At 43.1% G+C, this 23468-nt stretch overlaps 1 long non-coding RNA gene and 1 pseudogene across 1 annotated transcript in view; both read left to right on the plus strand.

The window, feature by feature from the left end:
* Nucleotides 1-23468, plus strand: part of LOC105737684 — a 150289-nt gene that overhangs the window by 114240 nt on the left and 12581 nt on the right. The window lies entirely within an intron of this gene.
* On the plus strand, nt 13760-14489 carry LOC100601800 (annotated as a pseudogene).

The raw sequence follows: 23468 nt of genomic DNA on the forward strand, positions 1-23468 counted from the left end.
GGTTCTCTAGCAATGGTCACTTACTATCTCTCATGGAATTTGTGATCAGGAACTCAGGCAGCAGGGACTGGGGATGGCCTATTTCTACTCTGTAATGCCTAGGGCTTTAACTGGAAGACCTAAAGTCTACTATCTTGGAAGACTTGTTTGCTCATATGTTGGCAGATGCTGATATGAGCTAGAGGCCCAAGTGGGTCAGTCAGCTGGAACATTCACATATGGCCTTTCCATATAGACCTGACTTCCTCACAAACGTGGTTTGGTTCCAAGGGCAAAAAACAAAAAATAAAAAACAGAGCCATGTTGTCTTTATGAACTAGCCTTGGGAGGCACACAGCATCACTTATGCCACATTCTATCGACTGTGGCAGTTACAAAAGTCTGGCCAAGTTCAAAGGGAGGAAACAAAGACCTTACTTCTTGATGGAAGCATGTGAATGTCACACTGTAAGAAGAGCATGTAGATGGCAGATATGTGGATGTGGGTATATTTGGAAAATACGGTGTGACTGTAACTAGTCATATCTTAAAAGAATATCTAATGGTGTGGGAAAATGTCCATTATATGTTACAAAATTAAAAAATCAGTTTACAAAGCAGTATGTATGGTATAAGCCCACTTTGAATGAAAAAGGTATAGTCACAAATACTAACAGTGGTTCTGTTAGGGACACAGGAGCCCAAGAGAGCCAGAGTAACATCATTTTAATATCAGCTCCCTGTTGGGACTAACAAGGCACATTCCTTGTGGGTCATGATACATTGTCACAAGGTATTCACCACTGAGGAAACAGTTTAAAGATACCTGCAAGGACACACTCCTACAACAATGGAAAGTCCAGATGTCCCAACACCCATGACCATATATGCTTTCAACATAATTATGCTTTGATGTACTTGCACACTAAAATGTCAAAGATCATTTTATTTTTTATTTTTCTTTCTTTCTTTCTTTCTTTTAGAGACAGGGTCTCACTATATTGCCCAGGCTGGTCTCAAACTCCTGGGCTCAAGCGATCCTCCTGCCTTGGCCTATCAAAGTGCTGGGATTATAGAAGGATAGTTTTCTTTAACTCAACAGAGTAATAAATTTTGCCATGCTGTCAACCCACCTGCATGTAGACATACCTTAGCTTAGCTTTCACATAGACTAGACCCTATATAAGAAAAACTTTAAAACAAAGACAAGGCAGTCTTCCTCTTGCTTTCTGAGGATGCCCTACTCTGTAACTGAGTAGCTTTCAATAAACTATCTCTTCTCACTGCACTCTGCGATGTGCCTTGAGTTCCTTCTTGTGCGAGATCTAAGAACCCTCTCTTGGGGTCTGGAATCAATATCCCTTTTCCAGCAACAGTTCTCTCTAGGATGTGGAATAACAGGAAATGTTTAATTTCATCTTTATTATTTTCCATATTTTCCAACATTTCCAAAATAAGCATATATTAATTTTATAATTAGATAATAAAATAAAAATAAAAATACCTAGTCAATTTTTTTTTGAGACAAAGTTTCACTCTGTTGCCCAGGCTGGAGTGCAGTGATACAATCTCGGCTCACTGCAACCTCCGCCTCTAGGATTCAAGCCATTCTCCTGCCTCAGCCTCCCAAGTAGCTGGGATTACATGCATGCACCACCATGCCTGGCTAATTTTTATATTTTTAGTAGAGATGGGGTCTCACCATGTTGGCCAAGCTGGTCTTGAACTCCTGACCTCAAATGATTCACCTGCCTCAGCCTCCCAAAGTGCTGAGATTACGGGAGTGAGCTACCATGCCCGACCATTTTTTTGTTTTAAATGAGCTGCTCTGCCTTAGGATACTTTAGAGATTCTTTACCTTATGTGTCATGTATCTTCTGCCCCACATTTCAGAGAATGGTAGGCTTTCCTTATGTTGAAGGCCAATCCCACAGCTAGCACACCTGTTCTTGCCTTCACTGAGGGACTTTACTCAATTGGTTACTCCCTGTCTCTCCACTGTCTTCATCCACTTCTTTAATCCTTGATCTTTCCTCTTTGTTTAAAGGTATTTTTGACTGCCCAAACTTTAAGAATTAAAATATTTATTTCACTTCAATATCTACTACTCTATCTCTGCTCTGGAAAGAATCACCGACACTGGCTTTCTCTATTTTCTCACTTCCAATTCTTTTCTCAGCTCTCCACAATATGCCTTCTGGCCTCACTACTCAATTTAAACTGCCCTGGGAAGGGTCAACAGTGGCTGCTGGATTATTAAATCCAGTGGGACCAGAGGTCACAAACTGGGGTCTGTGGGCATGCTCTTGTCCATGGATGGATTTCTCTTGGGCTTCATAGTGCTTTCACATTTTTGAGTTGATTTCAACATTCAAAAATTGGGAAAGTCCATATAAAAATGCAGAATTCCAGCCTCTCTTTAAAAATTGGAAGCTCTAACAATACTGGCCCCACCTTCTTGCATGGAAATAGCCTCTTGAGTAGACTAGTAGCTACCTCCCAAAGAGTATACCTGCTCTCCAGGGCCCCTTAGGCCCCACTTGCGTTTGGCCTCTAGATATTTGTAGATTTGGACCTGTAAATATTTGATCACATTGGCTTTTGGCTTATGGATATTTGAGTTTTAGGCCTTCACTTTTATTAAAGTTAACTTGTGTCATTATCATCAAGGTTAAGACTAAAATTATGTCTTTGCTAGTGTTCCTCCAAAAGCAGACACTGAGACTAGGATTGGGTGCAAGTAGTTTATCTGAAAAGTGATTCCTAAAAGCTTGGTGAGAGAGAAGGGAAGTGAGTCAGAGAATAATGAAAGACAACACAGGTGAATTAATGAGCTGGAGGCTAGGGCAGGCACCTGGGGCTCCCTCCTGGGGGATCTTCTGAGAGACATTCTGAGAGAAGAAGTGGAACCAATAGTTGAGGAAGCTGGGGTGTTTGTCCACAAGCTCCTGTCCCAGATTGGAACCACTCCTGGAGCGTTAACTCCCTGGCACTTCGGGTAGTCCTGCTGACTTGCTGCACATGCTCACAGCCAGAGAAGGGCCTGTCAGAGACATGCAGATGTATAGGGTAGGAAGCCGCGGGCCTGTGGGAACTGTAGGTGACTGCCACGTGCACAGTGGGCGGGGGCCCTGACAATGTCTACAGAAAGCTGATTTCATCTCATTTCCCCATCATGCCTGGCACTGAGTTAGCACTTCATATCTGTGAGTGGTTAGGAGTTCTTGTTTTTCTCATGCTTGCCCTGATGAGTTCTTATTGGAAATGAGATGAATTTAAATGAGTAATTGTATAATCCCAGTTTGTTTGAGTCTCTCTGTGTGTGTGGTAGTTGGGACGGGGAGGGGATGGAGGGAATGACTGAAATAACCCATTCTCTGCCTATAGGCAGATCACAGCTTTCCTTGGGAGCACTCTTGTTTGTTCCCTGAGTACAGCATTGGATTTAATAGTCAGGAAAGTCTATTTTTACTTGGTGATGCCTCTAGGTGTTCTTCTGCAAGGCTCTGGCCTGGGTCCAAGTTGCTGTGGCACTGATTCCCAGCAGCATGTGGCCACAAGGAGAAGGCACGAGTGAATTAAAGTTTAATTAAAGGTGAAACTCCAATATGGATGGAGCTGGCTGTCTCCTGCTGGGTAATTAGTGAGGCGAGGGTTTGAAAGGGCAGCACAAAGATCCCCGCTGATGTCAGACCCTCCTCCTAGGTATGTCCTCTTGAGCAGTTTTGTGGAACACCTTTTTTCCTCCCTGGCAGTAGAATAGAAAGATGTTGTAAACTAGTAGTGGAAACAAAGAACGCCAGTGTGGGTGGCCTGGGGTAGCAAATGTGAGTGGCTTCTCATAGGTTCATCATCAAATCAGGTACCATGACTTGTAGGCTCCTCCTCCTGAGCCCTTCAAGCAGCCATCTGGGAAAGACCAGGTGGAAAGGCATTCTTGGGTACAGACCTAACTTTCATGGGTATCAATGAGCGTTTTGTCCCGTGGTCTTCCTATTGTGGTGTAGGCGTCAAGTGGAGGAGGGTCAATTTCTGCAGCTTCTGTCCCCTTCAGGGGGTGTACTCAGAGCTGTGTATTGGACTTCCCTGACCATTTCATCCAGAGCAGAACCAGGCTCCAAGGACCCCAGAAAATGGAGTGCACAGACCTTCACAGTAATATCAGCAATGCTAACAATAACTATACCGACGAAGTTCAGCAAGCACTCACTGTGCAGAGTGCATGCTCAGGCAGCTATGCATCATCACACTCACTCATTCACTCCTCCCCGCAACACCGCAGCTCTGTCGGCACTTGCATCTTCCTTTTCACTCTCCAGGCCTAGTGATTTCTCACAAGGCCAGCTGAAACAAATCTCTGGCTTGCTCATTGCTCTGCTCTCCTCAGGGTCCCTCATGATCCCTCCTTTCAGACAGCTGCAGCTCCTACCACCAACGGCTTGATTATTTTCTTATTTCCCATCTCAAATTTCTGAAAGCAAGAACATCCCAGTCTGTTGGGACCTGAGACTTATGCAGTTTTACAGATCCCCTTTAAGAAAGGAATAAAAGCATATGAATGAATGCAATACTAGGCTCAGGGGCAGGGAGGAGGCCTGTACAGGCAAGGCACCAGAAAGTCCCAGTGTGTTTGTTTCAGGGTGAGTCGGCCTGTGCTAGAGTCTGATAATACATTTTTATTCTGGTGGTTGGGGTGGAGTGGGGTGACAAGCCATGGTACGAAACCCAGTTATTAAAAGCTGGTGCATATGAGCATGGTCCCTGTCTCTGATGTTCTCCTCTGAACCATGCAAGGAGGCCCGGTCTTCCAGAGTGGACTCAGCCACCTCACCATCTCATGTGTATTCATCCAGAAACTGGGCTTGGGAGAAACTTCCCTGGGGCCTTGGGCTAAGAAGCACGCACTCCATGGAGTTCTGCAGGCAAAGGTGCAGACATGAGGTAGGGAATCGTCAGTGGTCATTTGGTGTCCCATACTTTCCTTGTTCCTTATGTGTACAGCTCCCTTAAAGATGTTATGGAGATAAGGGATGGCTGGACCCAGCCAAGTTGGGGGCATTTGTAGGGTTCATGGACCCAGGCCAAATTATTATCTTAAAACTATTGAAATCTTTCCATGGTTTCTAACACCCATCTCTGATTATTTCCCTAGCATAGGTGCCTGAATGTGAAAAGATATGAACATTTTAAGGAGCTTGACATAAAATTTCATTTGCATGAAATTCATTCAAATTCATTCAAATGTCATTTCAGAAAGTCGTACCAATTCACATTTTCTCCAAAGAGATGTGTGTTTCCACTGCACAGTGGCTTCACCAACAATGGATACCACCATTTAAAATAATTTTATTTATTTTTTTTCTCTATATACAAAAGTAATAATGATGTTCTTTATAAAAGTTTAAATGTTGACAGAAATATACAACTGAGAAAATGAAAGCCCTCCCATTCCTCCTATTCCCTTGGGTATCAAATGCAGAGTGGCTTCTCCTAGGTTCATCATCAAATCAGACACCATGACTTCCAGGCTCCTCCTCCTGGGTCCCTTAAGCAGCCATCTGGGAAAGACCAGGTGCAAAATGGTTCTTGGGCATAGACCTGACTTTCATGGGTGTCAATGAGCGTTTTACTCCCAACTATCCAGAGATAACCACCATAAACTGTTAGATGAATATTTATTTATGCAGATATCTTCTGTGTTTATGTTATGATGGAATTTTGGGGCTTTGTTTTTTAAACAAAATGATGTCACACCAGATATACTTCTTCAAAATTAGCGTTTTTAGTGTTCCATATGGATTTCTTCTGGGCCCTCTTCTCTATACATTCCTAAAGAAACTCATTCATTCATGGCTTTAAAAATATTCTGTGGGCTGATACCTCCTGAATTTATGTCTTCTCTGAGCTCCAGACTTACAAATCCAACTAGTTGCTTGACATCTCTGATTGGATGTCTCTTAGGCATTTAGAACTTAATATGTTCAGGGCAGGTGTGATGTCTCACACCTGTAATCCCAGCACTTTGAGAGGTTGAGGTGGGAGGACCACTTGAGCCCAGGATTTTAAGACCAGTTGGGCAACATAGTGAGACCCTGTCTCTATTAAAAAAAAAAAATTCAACATGTTCAAAATGGAATTCTTGTTTCCACTCCTCAATCCTGTCTTTCTACCTCAGCCTCCCTCATTTTAATAATGTCACTCCCAGTCACTCAATTTCTAAAGATAAAATCCTGGAAGTCATCTTTTCCTTGCCACTTATGGCCAACACAACAGCAAGTCTTGTTAGTTCTATCTCCAAGCGAGTCTCTTGTCCACGCACTTCTCTGCCTCTTTACCACCATCATTCCACCTGTACCATTGCAGTAGCCTCTCATTGGCCTTTTTGCTTCTGCTCTTGCTTCCTGTACGTTCCTCTCTCTGACAAACAGCCATAATCAGCTTCTTAGAATAAATCCAATTGTTCTGCTCCCATGCTTGGAACTCATCAATACCCTCAGATAGCATTCATGCATCTTGCCATGGTCTGTGAGGCCCTGTCTAATTGGCCTGCTTCTCAGCTTCACTCCTCTCCTGCCAACCTACGTCCCCATCTTGTGCTCCAATCACTCAGGTCCACTGCTTTCTCACGGGAAGACTTTGCATTTGCCAAGCCCTCCTGCTGAAGCTTGCCACCTCCCACTCTTTGCCTGCCTAAATCCTTTTCAGTTCTCATTGATTTAACCATTCTCCTGTTGTTTCAAAATTTTCAGTGTTATAAACAATAGTGCATTGAACATCTGAATGCATTCAATTTTGTCCCACGGCTTGATTGTTTCCGTGTCATAAATTCCCAGAGGTGAATTGCTAGAGGGAAGGGAGTTCTTATGTTAAATTTTGGTGTGTACAACATTGTAATGTCTTCGTGATCCTGCTGATTTTCCTCCCTATATTCATCCTCCCAGGAGAAGCAGACCCCAGATGAGGATTTCAGTGCATGTGGTTTCCCCTGTTGCCAAGCAGGAAGCCCCACTCCCTGCCTTCCAGGAGTGCAGATACCCCTTGGATGGAAGCATGGAGGCCCCTCCAGGCCTGCCCGCAGCCCTCTGAGTGAAGGGCTTTGTGGGGGTCTGTTTGATGACTGGTCTTCCCCACTTTCTCCTTCTTTCATATTTCACTAGAGTGTTGGAGCTATCTTTCTAGGCTGCCTTTGGCCCCATCTTTATGATAGATAATAGAAAAATGCTGCTGTTTCAGGCAGATAGAGGGTACCTTTCTCTAGTTTCCAGAATGAAGGCAGGTTTTGCCATATTTTTATATTCTGTAGGCCAGTGTTTCAAACATGCCTGATCTCAAGAATCCTTCTGAGCACTTGTTAAAAAAGTAAGCCCCTCTCCTCCACAGAGATTCGAGTTCAGGATCTGGGAAATGACAGGTCTCAGGAGTTTGTGTTTTTCACAGTGTCCTGGTAATTTTAATGATCAAAGAAGTTTAGAAAATGATTCCATAGGTCATTTCCATGAGGCACTAGAAGTAGCTCCAGGTGTTCAACTCCAGTTATGCATAAGTCTCACATTTCCTAAAAAGCATAACCAAGCACTTTCTACGGCAAGGCAATGAATTTGATGCCATACGCATCATCTCATTGTGGGCTGAGAATAGTCATTGTGATCCTAGGCACAATTATCTGTAAGTTGCTGCTGAGAAAACTGAGGCTGTGAGAGACTGGCTGGCTTTGGCTTGATCAGGCCGTAAAGCTGGAAAGTGGTAGAGCCCGAATCTGAATCCAGGGGTTCTGATTCTGAGTCCTGGCATGGCAGGCCAGGTCTCACTAACAGCTCAACAGGCAAGCCTCCATGACAACTGTTTCAGCACTGACTGAGTGGTTAGGTTAAATATTAAAAGCTAATAGAGCCAGTCTCCTTATACAAAGGCTGGAATGTAACAAAGCCCACCAAGAGTTTTGCCTAGGCCTTTCCTGGGCCTTGAAGCATGACAGGATAGTGAAGGAATTCTTAACAGGACCTGCGTAGGATTAAGCAAGTTTTATTAGGGAGTCTGAGGAAACTCCCCAGACCTCCACAAACAAGTTTTACTGGGCAGGGGGGTGGGGGGATGGTCTAAAGGAACTCCTCAAACCTCCATGATTTAGCAGGAGACAAGATAAGGGTAATCACTCCGGCACCTGGACCCATCTAGATTAAGTAAATTTACTGAGGCTCCACAGAAAGGTCTTCAAAACTCAGACCTTAGTTATGTTAGAAGAAGTTAACCACTTATGTCTTCAGATGAATGCACACTTACACGTAGACATATAGCTTAGAAAGTATATAAGCAATGGAAAGCTTTGTAATTTTAAGTTGGTCTGGTTACCCGGTTACAGAAATAAATTCTCTTCTCTCCCAGTTCATCTGCATCTCGTTACTGGGCCTCGAGAATAAGCGGCCCGACCCTCGGTTTGATCCGGGAACACTGGGGCATCTCTGAATCAACCACATTGATGCCTGTCATTATGCCACTCTGCACTGCCACGAACCTCTACTCCTCAGAATGTGGCTGGCAAACCCAGATGGCCAGTATCCCCTGGGAGCTTGTTAAAGATGCAGAACCTTGGGCCACTCCAGGTCTCCTGAGTCAGAATCTGCATTTTAATAAACTTGCCTGGTGACTGTCATTCATATTAAAGAATAAGAAGCCCTCAGGAGGCTGCAGAGGGATTGGAGCTCAGGTCACTTAAGAGAGAGAGAGAAGGGGAATGAGTGTGTGTGTGTGTGTGGGGGGGGGGGAGGTGGGGGTGGGGGAGGTGGGGGTGGGGGTGGGGTGAATGCTGGAGTGTATGTGGGGTGTACGCATTGTGCACACAGGCATTTGTGTAGTTTAGAAAGGTCTAACAGTTCAGAGGCACCATGTTCTCCCTCAGATAACATCACTTCCACGTCCTATTTGTTGGAAAATTGTTCCCAACTAAAGGCTAAGATTTTTAACTCTTGAAATCGAGTTATGTGCCGACTGCTCATTTGTGATCCAAAACGTCAGCCGAGAGACTGCACCAAGAGAAACCTCTCCAGGGAATGGCTGAGTAGCTTTCGCAAACATAGGGACACAGGAAAGCAAGTGCTTCTTCTTTCTGGGAGGTTTCTAGACTTCTGGAATGAGAGGTCCCCTGAGGGTGCATTGCCAGACATTTCTCTGCATCTTTAAAACCAGAGTTTTTATTTGTTATGTTTTTTCTTGAGTGCCTAGAGGAGCTGAGAGTTTAGCCAGTATCATATAACCTCTCAACTCTTCTGACGTTGGACCTTTTCTCTGAAACAAACTCAAAAGCAAGCAAATTAGATGACTACAGTATACACAACATAAAGCCTGGACCTAAATGGGTCAATAGCACCATCTCTTGGCCATATGTGAGTACTGCATCTACCAGTTTTCAACTAGTGAAAGTACAAACACCTGTGGATTTGTGGTTAACTAAAGCAGAGTAAAAATATCCCTGCCACGCTGTGAGGCATAGAAACACCCAAGATAATGAGAAAGTGGAAAGTTAATGCTGTCTTCAAGGAAATCAGTTAACACCTGATTATATCCACATGCAATATTTGAATTAGTTTTGCCACAAGTAGTGAAAACGAACAAGATTGAGGAGGATGCCAAGAGCACTGCATATTTCCGAAGGCTCTGAGCAGGGCAATAGACCACAGAGCTCCCCAAGGAGTGGAGGACACCTTATTAAACAGGCATTAGAAAATGGTTATATGTGGGCCGTGTGCGGTGGCTCACGCCTGTAATCCCAGCACTTTGGGAGGCCGAGGTGGGCGGATCACGAGGTCAGGAGATCGAGACCATCCTGGCTAACACGGTGAAACCCCGTCTCTACTAAAAATACAAAAAATTAGCCGGGCGCGGTGGTGGGCGCCTGTAGTCCAAGCTACTTGGGAGGCTGAGGCAGGAAAATGGCGTGAACCCGGGAGGCGGAGCTTGCAGTGAGCTGAGATCGCTCCACTGCACTCCAGCCTGGGCAACAGAACGAGACTCCGTCTCAAAAAAAAAAAAAGAAAAAAAAATGTTTGCACGTGAATGTTAACAAAAATACTAAAATCAAAATCTGCGGGCTGCGCAAGGGAAATTTACAATCCTTAAGTGCTTACAGTCTAAAAGAAAAGTTAATGGGCTAAGCAACTAAATTGAGAAGTTACAAAAAGAATATGCAAAGAAAGTAGGAGGAAGAAAACTCATAAGGGAAGAAACTAATAAAACAGAAAATAAACATGTAATAGGAAGAATCACTAAAGCTAGAGGTTGGTTATTTGAAAAGATGAAAGAATAAAAACTGATAAGCCTCTGGCAACACTGATCAAGAAAAAAAAAGGAGAAAAGTTGCCAAAAAAAAAAAAAATGGAGCTATAACTACAAAGGGTTAGTCGCAGGGTTCCACAGCTCTGCTTGTAAAAAGACAATTGAAATTCCACATTAGATCGCACCCTTTCACATTTTCATATCCTTTCCTCTTTGATTTCCATAAAGATAGCATGACCAATGTTTTCTCCCTTGATATGTAATAATGAAAAGCTAACATTTGTTAAATGCATATTATGTGCAAAGCACTATGCAATAAAATCCCCACAATGAGTCCCTGAGGCTATCATCATCATCTCCACTTTATAGATATGGAAACAGAGGCTTGGGAGATATAGCTCCACTTTATATATATGGAAATGGAGATATCTCTCAGTTTGTTAGAAATCAACAAACTGAGGCTTGTTGATTTCTAATATGGCACAGCTAGAAACCAACGGCACCAGGATTTTGACTGGGCGGTCAGGGCTTAGAGCATCTCCTGGTCACAGGAGCTGACAGCGGAGCCAGGACAGAATTTAGGCCTTTTAGCAAAAAGTCCTCACGACACCAACACTGCCTGTGCCAAAAAGGCAATTCTGAATGATGTTTTATTTTTTCCTCTCCCTCTCTAAATTGAACAGGGATGTGCCTTGCAACTCTGGAATCCATGGAGGCAATTTCGGTCCTTGGACGCAGGCATTAACATGGCCTTGACCACCTGGGGAAAATATCCAAGGACCTTAAGGCCAAGCGGGCTCTAACTCAGGTCTGTCTCTGGCGTGCTTTGGAAATGTCTCTCTAAATAGGCTTTTGTCCACTGTTACTGGGCTAACCTACTTCTAGGGGCTTCAGGTTAAAACCTGAGGCCAACTGTGGTGCTGCAAATACTATTTTAATTGGAATGAGCTGCTTAATCAAAAGTTCTTGGTTCAGTGTGTGGGTCCTTCAAGTGCCATGATTCCTGTGTCACATTAAATCCAGGGTCAGCAAACTGTGGATCTCAGACTAAATTCTGTCCTACCTATTGTTTTCATATGGTCCAAAAAGTAGTTAACTATAGTTAAGAAAGGAATTATCCCCCATTTAAAAATGGTTGGTGAAAAAAAATCAAAAGGTGAATAGTATTTTGTGACATCTGAAAATTATATAAAATTGCAATTTTGGTGTCTATAAATAAAGTTTTATTGGAACACAGCCACATTCATTTATTTATATACTCTATGGCAGCTTCTTGCTTCAATGGCAGAGTTGAGTAGTTGCAGCAGAGATCATACAGCCTGTGAGCCTAAAATATTTACTATTAATATTTACAGAAAATGTTTGTGTTAAAGTATCATTACAGAACTTTATTTTATTTTTTCCTATTCAACTTTTATTTTGGATTCAGGGGGTACAAGTGCAGGTTTGTGACCTGGGTATACTGTGTGATGCTGAAGTTTGGGGTACAAATAATTCTGTCACTCAGGTGCTGAGCACAGTACCCAACAGTTAGTTTTTTGACCCTTGCCCTCCTCCCTTCCTCCCTACTCTAGTAGTCCCCAGTATCTATTGCTGCCATCGTTATGCCATGAGCACCTGATGTTTAGCTCCCACTTACAAGTGAGAACGTGTGGTATTTTGTTTTCTGTTTCTGCTTTAATTTTCTTAGGATAATGGCCTCCAGCTGCATCCATGTTGTTGCAAAGGACATGCTTTCATTCTTTTATATGGCTGTGTAGTATTCCATGGCGCATATATGCCACATTTTCTTTATCCAGTCCACTGTTGATGGGCACCTAGGTTGTCCATGACTTTGCTATTGTGAATAGTGCTGCAGTGAACGTGCGAATGCATGTGTCTTTTTGGTAGAATGATTTGCTTGCTTTTGGATGAATACACAGTAATGGGATTGCTGAGTCAAATGGTAGTTCTTTTTTAAATCTCCAAACTGCTTTCCACAGTGGCTGAACTAATTTACATTCCCAGCAACAGTATTATAAGTGTTCCCTTTTCTCCACAGCCTCACCAACATCTGTTGTTTTTTGACTTTTTAATAATGACCATTGTGACTGCTGTGGGATGGTATCTCATTGTGGTTTTGATTTGCATTTCTCTTATGATTAGTGACGATGAGCATTTTGTCATGTTTGTTGGCCGCTTGTATGTCTTCTTTTGAAAAGTGTCTTCTCGTGTCTTTTGCCCATTTTTTAATGCAGTTCTTTGTTTTTTTTGCATGTTTAATTGTTTAATTTTCTTATAGATTCTGGATATTAGACCTTTGTTGGATGCATAGTTTTCAAATATTTTGTCCCATTCTGTAGGTTGTCTTGTCTGTTTACTCTGCTGACAGTTTCCTCTGCTGTGCAGAAGCTCTTTACCTCTCATTTGTCGATTTTTTTTTTTGTTTTTGTCATTGCTTTTGAGGACTTTGTCATAAATTCTTTCCTAAGGCCCATGTCCAGAGTGGTATTTCTTAGGCTTTCTTCCAGGATTCTTATACTAATTTAGATTTAATAGAAACCCATAGCAAGAAAAACAAGAAAAAGAAAAAATTTTCAAAATAAATGTTGTTTATGTTTACATGTTTTTAAATTCTCTCCCTCTCTTTTCCTAGCAGAGGAAAACTCAATCATTGTGAGACTGCAAACACCTGGGCAGCTTACTTGGGTTTTATCGTGGAGCTGCTCTGCCCTCAGACATTTGGGGAGAAACGACTCTGGCTCAGGCTGGGATTTTAGGAGCCAGGTTGAGTGACATAGTGGGGCTAGGTAGTTTATAGTGTTGGTATAAAGATGAGATTGGGATACCATGAGCTGGGAACATGGCTGGGGCATTCAGTCACCCCTGATTCAAGACCTCCCGACAAGGTTCCTGAGAAAAACCTATGTACAGGACACAGCCTCAGATGAGAGGCAAAATGATACTTTGTAACTAGCTGAACTGGAAGAGACATTGACAAGCCAAAACAATCCTGGAAAAGAACAAAGTTAGAGGATTCACATTCCCAATTTCAAACTCAGTACAAAGTTGCAGTAATTAAGAGTGTGGTTTTGGCATAAAGATACATAAACAGATCAATGGAATAGAATTGCAAGTCCAGAAATAAACTCTCATCTACGGCCAATTGATTTTTAATAAGGGTGCCAGGATGATCCAATGGGCGAAAGACTAGTCTTTTTAACAAATGGTGCTGGAATAACTGGTTATCTACATGTACAAGCATGAATTTGGATTCCTACCTTATACCAATACACAGAAGTTAATTGAGACTGGACCAAAGACTTAAATGTAAGACCTAAAACTATACATTCCTAGAAGAAAACACGTGAATGAGGAATGACTGCTAATGGGTACAATGTTTTTTTGGGGGGTGATGAAAATATTCCACAACTGATTGTAGTGATGTTGTACAACCTTGGGAATATACTAAAACCACACTGGACTGTACACTTTAAATAGCTGAATTTTTTGCTAGGTGAATTATATCTCAATAAAGCTGTTTAAAAAGACCTTGTGGCAGTGGCCTAGATGGATCTGGGTTGATCAGCTTGATACTTTTCTGTGAGGCGTGGTGGCTTGGGCAGTGGAAGAAAAAGCCATCTGGACCCTCTGCACAGTGCTGGATGCCATTGACCAGATGTGGATGCCTGTAATGAGGACTTGGAATGAGTGCCACTATGGGGTTCTAATTGGCCTTAATAAAGCAGAAGCTGCTGCCAAGCATGAGGAGGCCTCGGTAAAGATCTGGAGGTGCTCCTATGATGTCTCATCACCTCTGATGGAGCCCAACCATCCCATCTAAGACAACACCAGTGAGAATGATCAGCTACCCTCCTGTGAAAGTCTGAAGGGCACTACTGCCATAGCTCTGCCCTTTCGGAAAGAAGAAATAGTTTCCTAGATCGAGGAGGGGAAATGGGTGCTGATTGCAGCTGATGGCAACAGCCTTTGGGGCATTGTTGAGCATCTGGAGGGTGTCTCTGAAGAGGCTTCATGGAGCTGGACCTGCCAACTGGTATTCCCATTGTCTATAGATTGGACAAGAACTTGAAGCCCACCAAGCCCATGTGGTTCCTGGGGGAAATGAAGAGACTGTGCATAAAGCCATGGAAGGTATGGCTGTTGGGAGCAAGGTCAAGAAATAAAGGCCAGCAGACAGATTACTGTCCCAAGGAATGCCCTCTCTGCCCATCCCTTCCTTCGCACTTCTGCATATGTCACACTGACCACTTCGTAGTCATCTTTTTTTTTTTTTTTTTTTGAGATGGAGTCTCGCTCTGTCAGCCAGGCTGGAGTGCAGTGTCACAGTCTCAGCTGACTGCAACCTCTGCCTCCCAGGTTCAACTGATCCTCCCGCTTCGGTTTCCCGAGTAGCTGGGACAGTAGGAATATGCCACCATGCCTAGCTAATTTTGTATTTTTAGTAGAGATGAGGTTTCACCATGTTGGCCAGGCTGGTCTCAAACTCCTGACCTCAGGTGATCCACCCATCTCAGCCTCCCAAAGTGCTGGGATTATAGCCATGAGCCACCGTGCCCAGCTGTAGTCATCTTAAGTTGTAGCCGCAGATGGGGGACTAGTGGCTTCCATTTTCCTTTCAGCCATTGTATCTCCTACACCCACTCCCTTCATACAGCTGGGTTGGAATAGTACCTCTGGGACATGGGTTCTCAGTCCACACTGAGGGAAGGTTTCTCTTAGCCAAGAGAGTTCAGTGGTAGTAACTCTGGGTTTTGCCAGGGCTATGTTTACCAGGGACCAGCTTGAGAAGGGGAGAGGGAGGAACCATGCTCAGGCATGACCAACGAAGAAGCAAGAAGCAATGAAGCAAGAGCGCCTATTTGACCCCAGGAGCCAGTCCTGTGCCCTTCTGTGGTTAGGTCACTGACTTGGGTGGTGGGGTTAGTCATTTCAGTGGAAGATAAATGTAACCTACATAGTAATGTTAAAAAAAATCAACTATTTCCTCCCTGACACCAGAGAAGCTGGCTTTAGAAGGTTGGGATCAATCCTCAATTAAGTTTATGTGTTGCATTTAAAAATTTTTTATATATAATATCTATATATAAATATAGATATATATGATTTTTATCTATATAAAATATAGATATTATATATAAGTGCAACACATGTGTATATATATGTTTGTAAAAGTAAATGCAACACATAAACAACACATAAACTTAAGTTTTGTCTATATATGTATATGTGTATGCATATATTTGTATGTGGATATATACACACACTATATATACACATATATACATACTATATATACACATATATATACACACACTATATATATACATATATACACACTATATATACACACACACACACACACACATACACACAACCACTTTGGGGTTTCTAGTGGCAGTTGAAATAGTTAGTCCATGTATGGTCATCAGAAAGTAAGCCATTCCTCACACCAACACGGGATATGCCTTTGGCTTCTGAGGGTAGAAGTGCATTTTGCTGTATATTTTAGAATCCCTCCCCTGCCTTGTTTTGTGGCAGTGAAATGCCTCTTGAGCATGTCCAAATGTGTCTTTCACTGTGCCTGATTTCTTAATCGTGTTCTAGTTGCTTTGCCCTGTCACGTGGTCCCAGCATTCTTTTTCAGAATAACTGTACTATATTTTTTTGCTAGTTTAGTATAATAAAGGAGTGACATGCGATAAAAACGTCAAGATGATAAATTGTATGTTACGTATATTTTATCATATTATTTTTTCAGAGACAGGGTCTCACTCTGTCACCCAGACTGGAATATAATGGTGTGATAATAGCTTACTGCAGTTTCAAACCCCTGGGCTCAAGTAATCCTCCTGCCTCAGCTTCCCGATAGCTGGGACTACAGGTGTGTGCCACTATGCTTGGCTAATTTTTAAAATTTTTTATAGAGATGAGGTCTTGCTTTGTTGCCCAGGCTGGCCTAGAACTCCTGGCTATAAGCCATCTTCTTGCCTCTGCCTTCCAAAGTACTGGGATTACAGGTGTGAGCCACTGCACCCAGCTTATTTGACCAATTAAAAACCCTTATTTTTTGTCCCAGTCACAACATATCTTTCTGGGTTTCTTTGATTACCTTTATAGTTTTGCCTTTCACAATTAGGTCTTTAATCCATCTGTAATCCACTAGTGTTTGTGGATTGAGTAGGGACCCAATTTTTCTTTATTGAGCCAAATTTCCTAATACCTCTAACTAAATAATCCATCTTTTTCCCCATGGATACTTCTTGCATATGTAGAATGATGTGATAAGAAGATAACTAAGTATCAGCCAGCATCTGGGCAAGCTAGGCCGCTAGGAAAATGTTGGCAAAGGGCAAAGGGGCCTAGAACCAAAGTCTTTCCAAGGCCCTGGTAGAATACGTCCCTGCCAGGCATTCATTTTTCCAGCTTCCTTTCTCCTGGAACTGAACTCCCTTCTTCTTCCCCTACTCCAGGGGAGAAGCATGAAAGAAAGAGTAAGGAAATGGCTTACCAGAAATAATTATTTTCAAGCAATCCTATTTCAAATATCTATTCTCTTCCCATCTCAGAGATACACAGGCTCCAAATATCTTCAAAATGGAAAACGACCCACAGATACGTTATGTATAATAGATAAGTCTGGAATTTCCCAAAGGGTGAGTGGTGGTCACGGGGAGGGAGATTTACTCATTTGTTCAACAAATATTTATTGAGCACCTATTGTATTTCAGACCCTGATCTAAACTGGGGTGGGAGTTACAAAGATATCTTAAGTTGGGTTCCCCCAGAAGGCTATGATAAGGATGTAAGTGCTGGTAGTTTATTTGGGAGGTGATCTCAGAAAGCATAGGTGGAGGTATGGGAAAATGAGACAGAGAAGGGAAGGGAAGGGAGCCAATAAATGGTACTTTATTGACAGGTTATCGTTATCGGCAACTGAGGTCCGGTCTTGCTGGGAAATCCTGGGAGTCAGTATAGACCATGCTTTCATGCTTTTCTTACCTGAGGGTAAGTGAGCTGGGATATTTATATAGCGATTTCCACCTGCCACTGATTGGAGGTTGCTAGTGTGAGGGGTGCAGGGGGCAGGTGTTAACTCCTTGGCATTTCCATCCTGCCCCAGTCTCAAGTATTTCCATCCCTTGCATGCTCCTGGGGCCAGGGAATGCCCTCAAGCAATGCTTGCAGTTGGACACAGATGCTTGCAGTTGGAGCATCCAGGGCACATGTGTGGGAAAGGTGAGTGCCAAGGGATATGGGTGAGGCACTGACAGCATCTCCTACAAGTATCTCTTGTATGCCTTACATGTTAGTGGTAGGGAGATGCAAGGTAAACTAGCAAAACAATGAGCAAGATGTTGTTAAATAAAGTTAAGTATTATAAAGAAAACAAAATACAGGGTGCTGTCTTAGGGATGGGTGGTGAGGGGCTTATTTAGATTGGGTGGTCAGAGATGGCTTTCTTCAGATGAGGTTTGAACTGAAATTGAGGGACAAGAAGGGAGATGGAGAGCAGGACAGAGTATTCTGGACCAACTGAACATGGAGTGTAAATGCTTTAAGATTGAAGACCAGTGGGTCTGGTCGTGTAGTGGAGAGTCAGAGAGTAGATGGCAAGAACAAGGGGTAGGCAGGGAACAGGTGATGTGGCATCCTGTAAACCATTGTAATGTGTTTGGAGGTAATGTTAAGTGTAATGAGAAGCCTTTAGAAGTTTTCACGCAGAGAACTGACATAATCTCACTTGAATTTTGGAGAATCCTCAGGCTTCTGTGTTGTGAATGGATGCAAGAAGACCAGCTAGAGAGCTACTGTAGTAATCCGGGTGCAAAACAATTGTGCTTGTCAGGTGCACTAGTCAGAAGTTGGGGGTAAGGGAAAGGATGGGTATGATACCTTTTGCAAGTAGAAACAATAAGACCCCATTAGATCGGATGGGGTAAAGGCAGTAAAGGAAGGGAAGATTCAAAGATAAAGTTTTAAGTTTGAGCAATTCTATGGATGGCAGTGCCATTTACTTAGATGAGGCCGACTGGGGAAAGAGTTTGGGGGTAAAGAAGCAGGCTTTCTTTGTTTGCTGAAGGGAATGTGAGATCAATGGTTTTCTTTTCTTCTATTTGAAAGACGGGCAGTACTAGATAATGTTTCCATCTGATGAAAATGATCCAGTAGAGAGGAAGAAATTGATGATTCAGAAGAAAGGAGGTAATTACAGTGGTATTTTATGGAGAAGAGGAGATAGTACCCAGGACACAAATGGAGGGGTTTGTTTTGATGGGTGGAGCGAGTGCATTTCATGCCTTGTACACGAAAGAAGACAGAGTAAGCAACATTGCCTCCAAAGAGTAGATTTGGAGGTGGAAAAATGAAGACAGCCAAATATCTCAATGACGGATAAGACAAAGCCTTCACCTTGCTCAGTGGAGGATGGAGGGGAGTCTGGTAAAGGGAAAGGAAGAAAGAAAAGCCATCATCCCCCCCCCCTCCCCACTAAGCTATCTCCAGGTGTTATGTGCTGTTGTGGCGCAGTCAGATAGTTAGGTTGAACAAGGATTGGATTGGGGTGTTGTCAAGTGAATTTAAAAAAAAAGTAGAAAGGATCAAGGGGAGATGATATTTGCAAGGGGTGTGATTGTGATGGTAGGCCAGGGAATCTATGCTGGGTCATGATGTCTGTGAAGAGAATTATATGAGCTGATGCATGTAGCATTCTCAGAGCAGGACCTACAATGTAAGTGTTGAAAAGGAATTAGCTATTTTTATTATTAATGGTAGAGAAGTGAGAAAATGAGGGGCAATGCTTGATAAAAATGTAAAAAGGCCCAAAGGATCTGTTGTTAAAGAGATAGTTTCCTAAGCTATACCTCTTAACACCTTTTGTGGGGATCTCTAACCTGAGGCCCATCTGGTGATGCTGCTGTTGATTCCTGTGGGACCAAATCCCTACAGCACCATTTCCAGGTTACTACTGAGCTCTCTCCTACCTGTGCAGGTGAGATTAGCCCTCCCCTACCTGTGCAGGTGAGATCTGCCAGACGATCTGCAAGTGAGTAGGTTCCTAATGATTAGTTTTCCAAATGAGTCCTGTTCTGGGTTCTTCAGGTCTGCTGGAATGACATCATGTATTGTGGCATTAAGGGGTTTTAAGGAATCCTGTCACTACTTTTCCCAGACAAAAGCCTTTAGGCAACCTTGTAAGTGAAAGGCACATTAACTTCTGTATTGGCCTAAGACAGTGGTTTAGATTGAGAGCACTGAATATTTAGGGTGTGTGTATCCAAATTCCAGATTGTGTTTCTCAACAAGTGACAATTTAGGAGTCTTGACTGTTTTCTAGCTTAATCATTCATTCCCTGGAGGCTGTAAACAGAAGTCTCTGTTTACATTTAAATTAAATTCCTTCTAACAGCACCGTGGTAGATAGTAGCTGAGGTACTTTATATATCCCCAGAGCAAGACCATGAAAACATTGTTGTCTCTCCCAGGTAAAGAAAAATGGCAATTGATTTATATAAATTATAATAAATGATTGGCTAGATTAATTTCTGGATCACATTTGAGTGATGACAAACTCAAACCTGTCAGCTGGTGCTTTAATGATGATTGCAACTTAAACCTTCATAATGTATGTAAACTGCTAGGAGCCTTCCAGTTGTTTAAGTGGCCACAAGGGGGTGATAAAGGACTGCATACTTACAGGAATCCGTCCCCTTCAATTTCTTCTGTAATAGCATCATTCACGGGGTACACTATATTTCATTTCAACATACTTCATCTACCGAGTGAGCTGTTACTGGTTCCCATTCAGTGTGTCTGGCCACTCATTTACTATTCTTCCTGATTCTAGTATTGGGCTAAGCTTTTCTGCGTTTTTTAACAAGTCAATGGCAGTGATGCACTAAGAGTGGATGTTTATGACCAGGGAGTGGGTGGGGGTGGGCCTTTTTTCTTTTTTTTTTTTAACTTTAATTTTGAGACAGAGTCTTGCTCTGTCGCCCAGGCTGGGTACAGTGATGTGATCTCGGCTCACTGCAACCTCCGCCTCCCTGGTTTAACGGATTTGCTTGCCCCAGCTTCCCGAGTGTGCCACCACACCTGGCTAATTTTTGTATTTTTAATAGAGATGGTGTTTCACCATGGTGGCCAGGCTGGTCTGGAACTCCTGACCTCAGGTGATCCACCTGCTTCAGCCTCCCAAAATGCTGGGATTACAGGCGTGAGCCACCGCGCCCAGGTTGGCCTTTTCTTACTTCAAGGAATTATACCTTCTACCAAATCCTTGTCTAGTGACGTCTTCCCCACAGAATTTGTCATGGCTGACATGGATAACCTAGAAAAGAGGATTTAAAATACTCACAATACAAGGAAATGATAAATGTCTGAAGTGATGGATATGCTAATCACCCTGATTTGATTTTATATTGTGTACATGTATCGCAATATCACTTTGTATCCCACAAACATGTATATTACATGTCAACTAAAAATAAAAGGGAAAAATAAATTTAAAAATAAAAATGCCAGGTGCGGTGGCTCACGCTTGTAATCCCAGTACTTTGAGAGGCAGAGGTGGGCGGATCACCTGAGGTTGGGATTCGAGACCAGCCTGACCAACATAGAGAAACCCCGTCTCTACTAAAAATGTTAGTGTCAGATGACTTTAGGGATTCTCTGAGCTACATAGGAGAACATAAAACGGCAATTTATGGCTGGGCGCTGTGGCTCACGCCTGTAATCCCAGCACTTTGGGAGACCAACGCAGGCGAATCACCTGAGGTCGGGATTCGAGACCAGACTGACCAACATGGAGAAACCCCATCTCTACTAAAAATACAAAATTAGCTGGGCGTGGTGGCGCATGCCTGTAATCCCAGCTACTCGGGAGGCTGAGGCAGGAGAATCACTTGAACCCGGGAGGGGGAGGTTGTGGTGAGCTGAGATCGTGCTATTGCACTCCAGCCTGGGCAACAAGAGTGAAACTCCATCTCAAAAATAAACAAATGAATAAATAAAAAATAAAAATAAAAACATTTTTTAAAAGTTCTATCTCCACTCTCCAGACAGTATGTTGTTCCTTGCCAGTGGACTCAGGAGGTGGGGTCTGGGGTCTGGGGTCCTGGTAAGAATGGGTAAAGGTCACATGGAGACAAACTCTGGGGTTAAAGCTAGCCTCCTTCTGGATGATTCTATAGACCTGGGGCCTTCAAAACCCTCTAGGCTAGAACAGGGAGCTGCAGTTGAGGCCTGAGCATGAGGCCTGAGATCAATTAGATTCCCTGTGGGGGCTTTAAACTTCTTTTGTGCCTTGAATGAATGGTGCCTATCTATATGTCATTACTTTTTGCATGAAAAATGTCTGCAGGCTGTTCACTAGTTTGAGATGAAGGCACCTAGATCCAGCATCATGCAGCATCAGGGCCCTCAGTTCACAGGTGCAGAGCTATCTATATACCAGCGCAGATCTACTGCTACCCGTGGTGGGTTCAAAATCAGACTGATGACTTACCAGGTAAGCCACCTGACCCACGATGGCATCCTCACAAGCCGATGCTGAGTTTAAATTGCCATTTCAGTTCTTTCTGTTTTTTTTTTTTGAGACGGAGTTTCACTCTTGTTGCCCAGGCTGGAGTGCAATGGCACAATCTCGGCTCACCACAACCTCTGCCTCCTGGGTTCAAGTGATTCTCCTGCCTCAGCCTCCCGAGTAGCTGGGATTACAGGCATAAGCCACAGTGCCCAGCCTTAAATTGCCATTTTAAGTTCTCCTATGTAGCTCAGAGAATCCCTAAAATCATCTAACACAATAATGCTGGGTAAGGAACACTGGAGGAGTCTGGCATTCCCTCATCAGTATTAATTCCACTCTGAATGGTTTTCCAGGAGGGAGGAAATATAGCCTATTCCTCTGACTTATGGTTTTTTTTCCCCATGTTTCCATTATCCAGATAAAAAGGAGTTAAGTGCCTACATGACTATGTGAAGAGTGTTCAATGCTGAGGCCTCCTTATATAATTTTGCTCCTGCTTAATTCTAGCTGATTCCCTTGGCCCTTTGATCCCAGACAAGCACAATGTCACCTGGCTACCTCTTGCTTGTCAAGTGATCACAGTCCACAATTGAGGACTCCCTTGATTTAGTACAGGATCATGCCTTTGTTTCTCTCCCAAATGGACCTTTGGCTTGGTAAGGGGAGTCCTCAGAAACCCAGTGCAATTGGTGTGTGGAGGTGGTCGAATGAGGTTGCCTTTTCCCAAGCTGTCATTACCCATTCCATTAGGTGGAGCCAGGCTGGTGGCATACACATGGCACACAGAAGCCTGCATTACCACTCCATATTTCTCAAGTTATTTTGGTTAACTGCCACCATGACTGGAACTAGAACTGTCCCTTCCATATGATCAGAGCCACCCCATTTCTGGAATGGTTAAGAGAGCAGTTCATGTTACTCAAGTTCCTAAGCAGGTTGATCAGACTGCTTCCATGGGGTTTCCTCGGCCTCAGGAGAGCCAGGACGGAAAGGTAGAGGACATTGCTGCTGGCAGCACTTTACTCCAGGCTATGATTCAACCAAAGGTCTTAACTTCCTAATGGTGTCTCCAAGTTTAAAAGTCAAGGGATAAACCTATTTGTCTTCTACTTGGTATTACGCATTGTGCACCCTGAAGTATAAACCACTAAAGAAACTGCAGATCAAGACCTTCCAACATGGAAGACACAGAGAGATATCCAGTTTGGCTACTGCCAGTTTGCTCCATCTAAGACATGTTGTCTTTCCTCCACAGTTACACAATGCCTCCTAGTTTCTTTCTTGCTCTAAAGATTGGGACTGCCCCACAAGTTCAAAGTCCAATCAGGTGCTGGAACTCATAGGCTGAAGGGAACAGAATCAGGAAAGGTGATCTTCACGAAATCCAGAGGGAAGTTTTCCTTAAGCCTTTTAATCCCACCCACTTTGGACTGACAAAGGAAGTGATTACTACAGAGCTTGTCTACGGGTCCCAGGATGAGGAGTGCTTTCTTTCCCATCTAATTCTTTTCTTGGCACTAGCTCAGCTCTCAGCAGATGTATCTATTTAGGCAGCACTTGAATCTGGCTGTTAATATAAATTTCTGCTTTACTATTTCCATAGCACCCCTCAACAGGGTGCTATTATAAAATATTACAGATGAAAAAGTAGGAGGTTCTTAATAACTTGGAAAATTCTCCCAAACTTCTTGAT

Source organism: Nomascus leucogenys, chromosome 4 (genome assembly GCF_006542625.1).
Source record: "Nomascus leucogenys isolate Asia chromosome 4, Asia_NLE_v1, whole genome shotgun sequence".
Lineage (NCBI taxonomy): Eukaryota > Metazoa > Chordata > Mammalia > Primates > Hylobatidae > Nomascus > Nomascus leucogenys.